We start from the raw sequence: 12,337 nt of genomic DNA on the forward strand, positions 1-12,337 counted from the left end.
TCCACTTACCGGGAGAAGTCTTCATCCAAGCGGCAAGATTAATAGTTTTATTTATATTTATTTTAATTATATTTAAGTTAGGGGGTGTTAGGGTTAGGGTTAGACTTAGATTTAGGGGTTAATAAATTTAATATAGTGGCGGCGACGTTGGGGGTGGCAGATTAGGGGTTAATAAATGTAGGTAGGTGGTGGCGATGTTAGGGACGGCAGATTAGGGGTTAATAATATTTAACTAATGTTTGTGAGGCGGGAGTGCGGCGGTTTATGTGTTAATATGTTTATTATAGTGGCTGTGATGTCGGGAGCGGCAATTTAGTGGTTAATATTTTTATTTTAGTGTTTGTGATGCGGGAGGGCTTCGGTTTAGGGGTTAATAGGTAGTTTATGGGTGTTAGTGTACTTTTTAGTGCTTTAGTTATGAGTTTTATGCTACGGCTTTGTAGTGTAAAACTCATAACTACTGACTTTAAAATGCGGTACGAATCTTGACGGGACAGGGTGTACCGCTCACTTTTTGTCTTCCCAGGACAAGCTCGTAATACCGGCGCTATGGAAGTTCCATAGAAAATAAACTATACTCAAATTGCGTAAGTTGATTTGTGGTAAGGCCAAAAAAGTGTGCGGTGCCCCTAAATCTGCAAGACTAGTAATACCAGCGGTAGTAAAAAAGCAGCGTTATAAGGCTTAACGCTGCTTTTTTACTTATAACGCAAGACTCGTAATCTAGCTGTATGTATCTTTATGTTAAAGCCTTTTGCCTGCCTTTTTTACCTAAGACCTCATATCTTTGAGCCTTTTTAACTTTGTGTTTTAAAATATTTTTATTAGTGTTATTATGAGTGTAACTGTACTTTATAATGTATTTGTAAAGTATTTTGTGACACTTTTTTGTTTCGCGAAAAAGTTAACCAGAGCTCTGAGGATGTGGTGTAAATTCTAGTGTAAATTGCGATTGCGCTCGTGCGTTCGCATTAGCTTTAAGCTTGTAATACAAGCAATAAACCCCTTTTCGCTTGCGCGTAACTGTTAGTGCTTGTAATCTGGCTCAAAGTCTTTATGTAGATCTCTCGCAGTTACCACTTTTTAAGGAATAGATCCTTTTTCAGTAGTTAAATTTACAGTTGGTAGCAACATTAAAAATGTCTGCTATATCAAAAGTAATTTATGTTTTATCGTCAGTTGAGAAGTTTACACGTTGAATCTAATATAACACTTAGTAGTATTAATATTTATCAGCTGGTATCTCAACTGTGATGTATTTTGTGGTCTAATCCACAGTAAAGGTTATATCTAACTCAGAGTCATGAATGTTAGTTATATGATATCCAATCTGTTTTTCAAAGAGTTTGATCTTCTTTAATAAAGGGACATGAAACCCAAGTTTTTATTTCATGAGTTGGATAGAGCATACGATTTTAAAGAAATTTACATTTTACTTCTATAATCTAATTTGCTTAATTTTCTTCATATCTTTTGTAAAACAGCAATGCATTACTGGAAGCTAGTTAACACATTGGGTGAGCCAATAGCATGAGGCATATACACTCACTGGCCACTTTATTAGATGCACCTTGCTAGTACCGGGTTGGACCCCCTTTTGCCTTCAGAACTGCCTTAATTCTTCGTGGCATAGATTCAACAAGGTGTTGGAAACATTCCTCACACATTTTGGTCCATATTGACATGATAGCATCACGCAGTTGCTGCAGATTTGCTGGCTGCACATCCATGATGCCAATCTCCAGTTCCACCACATTCCAAAGGTGCTCTATTAGATTGAGATCTGGTGACTGTGGAAGCCATTAGAGTACAGTGAACTTGTTGTAATGTTCAAGAAACCAGTTTGAGATGATTTGAGCTGTGTGACATGGTGCATTATCCTGCTGGAAGTAGCCATCAGAAGATTGGAACACTGTAGTCATAAAGGGATGGACATAGTCAACAACAATACTCATGTAGGCCGTGGCATTTAAACGATTCTCAATTGGTACTAAGGGGCCCAAAATGTGCCAAGAAAATATCCCCCACACCATTACACCACCACCACCAGCCTGAACCATTGATACATCGATCCATGCATTCATGTTGTTTACGCCAAATTCCGACCCTACCATCTGAATGTTGCAGCAGAAATCGAGACTCATCAGACCAGGCAACGTTTTTCCAATTTTCTATTGCCTAATTTTGGTGAGCCTGTGCGAATTGTAGCCTCAGTTTCCCGTTCTTAGCTGACAGGAGGGGCACACGGTGTGGTCTTCTGCTGATGTAGCCCTTCTGCTTCAAGGTTCGACGTGTTGTGCATTCAGAGATGGTATTCTGCATACCTTGATTGTAACGAGTGGTTATTTGAGTTACTGTTGCCTTTCTATCATCTCAAACCAGTCTGCCCATTCTCCTCTGACATCAACAAGGTATTTTCGTCCACACAAGTGCCACTCACTGGATATTTTCTTTTTTTCCAACCATTCTCTGTAAACCCTAGATATGGTTGTGTGTGAAAATCCCAGTAGATCAGCAGTTTTTGAAATACTCAGTCCAGCTGTCTGGCACCAACAACCATGCCACGTTCAAAGTTGCTTAAATCCCCTTTCTTCCCCATTCTGTTGCTTGTTTGGACTTCAGCAAGTCGTCTTCACTATGTTTAGATGCCTACATGCATTAAGTTGCTGCCATGTGATGGACTGATTAGCAATTTGTGTTATCATGCAATTGAACAGGTGTACCTAATAAAGTGGCCGGTGAGTGTATGTGCAGCCACCAATCAGCCACTCCTGAGCCTAATTAGGTATCATTTTCAAAAAAGAGAACATAACAAATGAGATAATAGAAGTAAAGTGGAAAGTTGTTTAAAACTACATGCTCTATCTGAATCCCTTTAAAGGGATATGACAAGCAAAAAAATTATTTTGTGTTTTAAACAGAGCATACAATTTTTAAAAGGTTTCCAATTTACTTATTTTATCAAATGTGCTTCATTCTCATGATATTCTGTGTTGAAGAGAGACCAAGGTAGGCATCTGGAGCACTACATGCCATCCAGTGATCTTGCAAGTCCCTTCTTTTCAACAAAAGATACCAAGAGAATTAAGCAAATTTGATAATAGAAGTAAATTAGAATGTTGTTTAATCCACATGCTCTATATGAATCATGACAGAAAAATGTTGGGTTTCATATCATAACCCTTAAAATATCAATATTCTACGTATTTTAACAAACATGTACCTGTAAGCATAATCCTCAGCATAGAAAGCATAATCATCAGCATACAGAGGTCAAGGTCTGCTGATGGTGGAGATATAGGATGCCATTTTTGTAGCTACTGAGGACATAAAATGTATTGGCTAGAATATTTTAATTAAGAAATGCTGTTGACCCACAATAAATGGCATATTCTCATTTTCCTTTTGTTCTAATTTACATTAAAGGGACACTAAACCCAATTTTTTTCTTTCATGATTCAGATAGAGCATGCAATTTAAGCAACTTTCTAATTTACTCCTATTATCAATTTTTCTTTGTTCTCTTGCTATCTTTATTTGAAAAAGAAGGCATCTAAGCTAAGAAGCCAGACCATTTTTGGTTCAGACCCTGGACAGCATTTTTCCACCAATCAGCAAAAACAACCCGGCCAGGTTGTGAACCAAAAATGGGCCGGCTTCTAAACTTACATTCTTGCTTTTCAAATAAAGATTGCAAAAGAATGAAGAAAAATGAATAATAGGAGTAAATTAGAAAGTTGCTGGAAATAGCATGCTCTATCTGAATCATGAAAGATAAAATGTGGGTTCAGTGTTGTGCTAAGAAACAAAAAAAAGTATACACATACTAGCAATCTTAGACCTAGATTTGGAGTTTGGCGTTAGCCGTGAAAACCAGCGTTAGAGGCTCCTAACGCTGGTTTTAGGCTACCGCCGGTATTTGGAGTCACTCAAAATAGGGTCTAACGCTCACTTTTCATCCGCGACTTTTCCATACCGCAGATCCCCTTACGTCAATTGCGTATCCTATCTTTTCAATGGGATCTTTCTAACTCCCGTATTTAGAGTCGTTTCTGAAGTGAGAGTTAGACATCTAACGACAAAACTCCAGCCGCAGGAAAAAAGTCAGTAGTTAAGAGCTTTCTAGGCTAACGCTGGTTTATAAAGCTCTTAACTACTGTACTCTAAAGTACACTAACACCAATAAACTACCTATGTACCCCTAAACCGAGGTCCCCCCACATCGCCGACACTCGAATAATTTTTTTTAACCCCTAATCTGCCGACCGCCACCTACGTTATCCTTATGTACCCCTAATCTGCTGCCCCTAACACCGCCGACCCCTGTATTATATTTATTAACCCCTAACCTGCCCCCCACAACGTCGCCTCCACCTACCTACACTTATTAACCCCTAATCTGCCGACTGCAAAGCGCCGCCACCTACGTTATCCTTATGTACCCCTAATCTGCTGCCCCTAACACCGCCGACCCCTATATTATATTTATTAACCCCTAATCTGCCCCCCTCAACGTCGCCTCCACCTGCCTACACTTATTAACCCCTAATCTGCCGAGCGGACCTGAGCGCTACTATAATAAAGTTATTAACCCCTAATCCACCTCACTAACCCTATAATAAATAGTATTAACCCCTAATCTGCCCTCCCTAACATCGCCGACACCTAACTTCAATTATTAACCCCTAAACTGCCAACTGGAGCTCACCGCTATTCTAATAAATGTATTAACCCCTAAAGCTAAGTCTAACCCTAACACTAACACCCGCCTAAGTTAAATATAATTTAAATCTAACGAAATTAATTAACTCTTATTAAATAAATTATTCCTATTTAAAGCTAAATACTTACCTGTAAAATAAATCCTAATATAGCTACAATATAAATTATAATTATATTATAGCTATTTTAGGATTTATATTTATTTTACAGGTAACTTTGTATTTATTTTAACCAGGTACAATAGCTATTAAATAGTTAAGAACTATTTAATAGCTAAAATAGTTAAAATAATTACAAATTTACCTGTAAAAGAAATCCTAACCTAAGTTACAATTAAACCTAACACTAGACTATCAATAAATTAATTAAATAAATTACCTACAATTATCTACAATTAACCTAACACTACACTATCAATAAATTAATTAAATACAATTGCTACAAATAAATACAATTAAATAAACTAGCTAAAGTACAAAAAATAAAAAACAACTAAGTTACAAAAAATAAAAAAATATTTACAAACATAAGAAAAATATTACAACAATTTTAAACTAATTACACCTACTCTAAGCCCCCTAATAAAATAACAAAGCCCCCCAAAATAAAAAAATGCCCTACCCTATTCTAAATTACTAAAGTTCAAAGCTCTTTTACCTTACCAGCCCTGAACAGGGCCCTTTGCGGGGCATGCCCCAAGAAATACAGCTCTTTTGCCTGTAAAAAAAAACATACAATACCCAAGCCCCCCAACATTACAATCCACCACCCACATACCCCTAATCTAACCCAAACCCCCCTTAAATAAACCTAGCACTAAGCCCCTGAAGATCATCCTACCTTGTCTTCACCTCACCGGGTATCACACCGATCCGTCCAGAAGAGCTCCTCCGATGTCCTGATCCAAGCCCAAGCTGGGGGCTGAAGAGGTCCATGATCCGGCTGAAGTCTTCATCCAAGCGGGGCAGAAGAGGTCTTCCATCCGATTGAAGTCTTCATCCAAGCGGCATCCATCCGGAGCAAAGCGGCAGCATCCTGAAGACCTCCACCGCGGAACATCCATCCTGACCGACGACTGAACGACGAATGACGGTTCCTTTAAATGACGTCATCCAAGATGGCATCCCTCGAATTCCGATTGGCTGATAGGATTCTATCAGCCAATCGGAATTAAGGTAGGAATATTCTGATTGGCTGATGGAATCAGCCAATCAGAATCAAGTTCAATCCGATTGGCTGATCCGATCAGCCAATCAGATTGAGCTCGCATTCTATTGGCTCTTGATAGTGTTAGGTTAATTGTAGGTAATTGTAGGTAGTTTATTTAATTAATTTATTGATAGTCTAGTGTTAGTTTATTTCATTGTATTTATTTGTAGGAATTGTATTTAATTTATTTATTGATAGTGTAGTGTTAGGTTTAATTGTAACTTAGGTTAGGATTTCTTTTACAGGTAAATTTGTAATTATTTTAACTATTTTAGCTATTAAATAGTTCTTAACTATTTAATAGCTATTGTACCTGGTTAAAATAAATACAAAGTTACCTGTAAAATAAATATAAATCCTAAAATAGCTATAATATAATTATAATTTATATTGTAGCTATATTAGGATTTATTTTACAGGTAAGTATTTAGCTTTAAATAGGAATAATTTATTTAATAAGAGTTAATTAATTTCGTTAGATTTAAATTATATTTAACTTAGGGGGGTGTTAGTGTTAGGGTTAGACTTAGCTTTAGGGGTTAATACATTTATTAGAATAGCGGTGAGCTCCAGTCGGCAGATTAGGGGTTAATGTTTGAAGTTAGGTGTCGGCGATGTTAGGGAGGGCAGATTAGGGGTTAATACTATTTATGATAGGGTTAGTGAGGCGGATTAGGGGTTAATAACTTTATTATAGTAGCGCTCAGGTCCGGTTGGCAGATTAGGGGTTAATAAGTGTAGGCAGGTGGAGGCGACGTTGTGGGGGGCAGATTAGGGGTTAATAAATATAATATAGGGGTCGGCGATGTTAGGGCAGCAGATTAGGGGTACATAAGGATAATGTAAGTAGCGGCGGTTTACGGAGCGGCAGATTAGGGGTTAATAATAACATGCAGGGGTCAGCGATAGCGGGGGCGGCAGATTAGGGGTTAATAAGTGTAAGGTTAGGGGTGTTTAGACTCGGGGTACATGTTAGAGTGTTAAGTGCAGACGTAGGAAGGGTTACCGCATAGCAAACAATGGGGCTGCGTTAGGAGCTGAACGCGGCTTTTTTGCAGCCCCATTGTTTCCTATGGGGGAATCGTGCACGAGCACGTTTTTGAGGCTGGCCGCGTCCGTAAGCAACTCTGGTATCGAGAGTTGAAGCTGCGTAAAAAATGCTCTACGCTCCTTTTTTGGAGCCTAACGCAGCCTTTATGTGGTCTCTCAATACCAGAGTTATTTTTATGGTGCGGCCAGAAAAAAGCCGGCGTTAGTTTTTCGGGTCGTTACCGACAAAACTCCAAATCTAGCCGTTAGAAAATATTTCTGCAAATTAAAGTGATTGTAAATTTCAGACTTTAAGAATGTTGCAATTGAAAATATATTAATATACAAGCAAAACCGCAAAATTATTTTTTTTTTTAAAAAAGTGTATATATATATATATATATATATATATATATATTATTATTATTAATAAATATTTATTATCCTACTTGGTATCTTCTGTTCCTCTGCCTCTCTCATTTGGCTGGACTATGACATAGAGAACAGTCCCACCTAACTTTTACATAGGCTTTCTAAGGGTTTTCAAAGGGCTAGACTTCGAGTGTCATATGACACTCATACTGATTGGATGTTCATTGAAATTGTCATAAAAAGAAAGAGTGGACCGACATAATATTGTAATAGAAACTTTACTATAGGCACAGATTTAACCCTTTTCACATTTACTTTTTTAATGGGAAAGATTGCATATATGACATTTAATTAGCTAAATTTTACCATCACTACCAGATTACATGAGACATACAGGGTGCTAAAGATGAAGGATCTGCTGAGAATACTAGTTGTGTTGGTTTTTAAGGAATGGTTTCCAGTCATGCCTGTGTTAAATTAAAACATTTGCAGAACAAGCCTGATAAATTCCCTAACCATCTGCATTAGGATGAGTATTGCTAACCAGGTTCCATGAAAACTCCACAGGCTTACAACAATAAGTGATTAGTGTTCCGAATTGATTGCCTTGTATGGTAAAGTGGTTGAGGTCAAAGGCAAAGATCACAACAGACGAGCAGCTGCATAATTGGCAGCAGATGAGCCAATAAGTAATGACAGCCCTGCCACTATCAGTTGGGCTTCAAGCAGCAATAAAATAGAAGTTCTGAAATGAATCCCATCAGCAGGTTCATATTAGAGGGCAATTAATAACAACATCAGTTATGAATATGGGCCTTGCAAATGGGTTTTAGTGGCATTACAAAGTTGTGAGAGTATGTTGGTAATTGTTGATGTCGTATGTTTCTTTACCCAATCTAAAAACTAGTGTAAAGCCTTTACTAACAAAGACAATCCTTGAAAATATGAGCAGATGAAGAAATAAAAATATATTTAATGGTATATAAAACACCTTCCGTTGTCTTGAAATAGCATAACATATTGTTTGCTGCAAATGTTTTACAATGGTTAAACTTCCCAACCACTTATCGTATTTGGAGGAACCAATATGGACTTGTTACTAGAGTAGAAAAGGTTACTCGATCACTGTCATTGTATTAGCAAAACTGCTATAGTTCTGCAGTACTGTATCTGTTAAGGAACAGATATGTAACAGGGTTAGGTTTAAGAAGTCTAAAATGTGCACTTTTAATTCCAGTTTTAAAGTACATGAAAAGGGCCAAAATAAAATAATAAAAATGTTTGTTTATAATGTACTGCATAATGACAAACACTGTGGGGGACTTCAGGAATGCCTGGGATAAGCATAAGGCTTTACCAACTAGAAACATTTACACTTTTAGGAAATTTTGGGCAGACTTGTTGGGCCTATGGTTCTTATCTGCCATCAAAATCTATCACCTAGATTACGAGTTGTGCATTAGGCTTAAAAAGCAGCGTTAAGAGGTCCTAACGCTTCTTTTTTCCTAACCTGGTATTACGAGTCTTGAAATGACAGGCTCACCGCTCACTTTTTTGGTCAGACGCGAAAATACCGCAAATCCAATTACGTCAATTGCGTATCCTATATTTTCTATGGGACTTGCATAACACCGGTATTACGAGTCTGACAAAAAGTGAGCGGTACAGCCTCTCCTGTGAAGACTGATACAGCATTTAAAAGTCAGTAGTTAAGAGTTTTATGGGCTAATGCCGTAACATAAAACTCTTAACTAAAGTGCTAAAAAGTACACTAACACCCATAAACTACCTATTAACCCCTAAACCGAGGCCCCCCACATCGCAAACACTAAATAAAAAATGTTTAACCCATAATCTGCTGAACCGGACATTGCCGCCACTATAAAAAATATATTAACCCCTAAACCACCGCCCTCCCGCATTGCAAACACTAGTTTAATTTTATTAATCCCTAATCTGCCTTCCCTAACATCACCGACACCTACATACATTTATTAACCCCTAATCTTCCGCCCCAACGTCGCCGCAACTATATTAAAGTTATTTACCCCTAAATCTAAGTCTAACCCTAACCCCCCCTAACTTAAATATAATTTAAATAAATCTAAATATAATTACTACAATTCACTAAATTATTCCTATTTAAAACTAAATACTTACCTATAAAATAAGCCCTAAGATAGCTAAAATATAACTAATAGTTACATTGTAGCTATCTTAGGGTTTATTTTTATTTTACAGGCACCTTTGTATTTATTTTAACTGGGTACAATAGTTATTAAATAGTTATTAACTATTTAATAGCTACCTAGTTAAAATAAATATAACTAATAGTTACATTGTAGCTATCTTAGGGTTTATTTTTATTTTACAGGAACCTTTGTATTTATTTTAACTAGGTACAATAGTTATTAAATAGTTATTAACTATTTAATAGCTACCTAGTTAAAATAAATTCAAATTTACCTTTAAATAAATCCTAACCTATGTTACAATTACACCTAACACTACACTATAATTAAATTTATTACCTAAATGAACTACAATTAAATACAATTTTAAAAATGATCTAAAGTACGAACCCCCCCCTAAATTACAGAAAATAATAAAATAATTAAAAGTTTTTTAAACTAATTACACCTAATCTAATCCCCCTAAAAAATAAAAAATCCCCCCCAAAATAATAAAAAGCCCTACCCTATACTAAATTACAAATAGCCCTTGAAAGGGCCTTTTGCGGGGCATTGCCCCAAAGTAATCAGCTCAACATTAAAACCCACCACCCACACCCAACCCTACTCTAAAACCCACCCAATACCCCCTTAATAAAACCTAACACTAACCCCTTGCAGATCACCCTACCTTGAGAAGTCTTCACCCAGCTGGGTCGAAGTCCTCAACGAAGCCGGGCGAAGTGGTCCTCCAGACATGCAGATGTCTTCATCGAAGCCGGTCATCGAAGCCGGCATGTTGGCTGATGCAATCAGCCAATAGGATTGAACTTCAATCCTATTGGCTGATTGGATCAGCCAATAGGATTTTTTCTACCTTAATTCCGATTGGCTGATAGAATTCTATCAGCCAATTGGAATTCAAGGGACGCCATCTTGGATGACGTCATTTAAAGGAACCTTCATTCTTCAGTTGGACTTCGTTGGAAGAGGATGCTCCGCGTCGGATGTCTTGAAGATGAACCCGCTCTGCGCCGGATAGCTGAAGATAGAAGATGCCACCTGGATGAAGACTTCTGCCCGTCTGGAGGACCTCTTCTGGCTGGCTTCGATGAAGACTTCTGCCCGTCTGCAGGACCACTTCGCCCGGCTTCGTTGAGGACTTCGGCCCAGCTGGTTGAAGACTTCTCAAGGTAGGGTGATCTTCTAATGGTTAGTGTTAGGTTTTATTAAAGGGGTATTGGGTGGGTTTTAAAGTAGGATTGGGTGTGTGGGTGGTGGGTTTTAATGTTGGGGGGGTATTGTACTTTTTTTTACAGGTAATAGAGCTGATTACTTTGGGGCAATGCCCCGCAAAAGGCCCTTTTAAGGGCTATTTGTAATTTAGTATAGGGTAATACTTAATACTTATACTTAAATCACAATTGTATATATATGTATAAATAAGAGATGAAAAGGTTAATCCAAGCACAAGGTGTGTTACTTTGGATCCTGAATGTGATTGGTTGACACTGCCTTTAAATTAAGAGACAGGTGCATTACTGTGTATGCATGATTAAGAGACTGCGGTCTTGAAACATTGCATACCTGTCTTGTATGCTTTTAAACATTCAATAAAGAAGATTCCTTTTATTACATTGGTGCTGTGGACAGTTTTGTTTGTTTGACATTGTGGAGCTGGAGGTCGCCAGCTTGACCAATTTGCACCAAAGCCTAGGAAGGCATTGCCCTGTGCCGGTCTCATCTCACAGTGCTGTACCTATATGAGCGACTGGGGACACGAGCAGAAGGGTTAAAGATTAAGGACATTTGAATATGAATAAAACTCTTAAAGATGGAAAAGCAACAAAAGACAGATGGTAATAAAGTATTCATGTACACTGAAATGGAAGCAGCACGTATAACCACTTTAACCAGAGGATCTAGAGACTTTTTGAAAACCATACCCATCCAAGATCATGAGAAAAAATTTGAAAATCTAAAAAGCAAGAATGTAGCTTTGGATCTACATATCACAACGCTATCTGAATATCACAGGGTTAAAAGGATTCCGAGAGGCCTACGGATGAACACCCGCCCCACATTATTACGTGAGAATGAAGAATACTGTGATAAATTTGAGGCTATTTTGAACAAATGCAGTTATGATTTAATAACCCTGACCGTTGAATACCTACTTAAAGATGTGGAACGACAAGAAAAAGATATAGAAACCTGCAGAAATGAATTGGTAAAATCGCTAACAGCTGAAGCTTTGGATGAATTCCTGAAAAAAACAGATGAAAAAATATCTGACCTGAAAAAGCAAATTCAGGAACGGAAGCGGTTAAAGTTCGTCCGCGATGAAGACGACTATATGAAAGGCAGAGTTTACAAGTGGAGGTCGGGGTACTTTGAGTCACAGAGGGGATTCCCCACTACGTCACAGCGACGCCAAGGGCGGTATACCAATCAGCAGCAGAGACGTAAGGTAGGGGGCGGAGCTACATCATATACGTCATCCGGATCATCATCACCTTTTTTATCCAGCAGCGAAGACGGAGCCACAGAGGTGGGAGGAAACACCGGCGGAGAGCAGTCCAAGCGGATGAAGACGAGGGGACCAGGCAATCGGAAGCCCCGCAAACAGTAATTAACATTTCCAAAACCAAATTGGAGAGCAGTACAAACTTTTAGAAAAAGGGTTATCCTTTTGCCCCTATAAAGACCTGGACTTCTTTTAGCTAAACAAAGATTTGTTTAGATTTTTCAGAAGTATAAAATTGAAATTGTTTTTTGGTAATAAACATATTGGCATAAATGACAACATGTTAAGTAAATCTGACAAATGCTGT

This window comes from Bombina bombina, chromosome 3 (assembly GCF_027579735.1).
Source record: "Bombina bombina isolate aBomBom1 chromosome 3, aBomBom1.pri, whole genome shotgun sequence".
Lineage (NCBI taxonomy): Eukaryota > Metazoa > Chordata > Amphibia > Anura > Bombinatoridae > Bombina > Bombina bombina.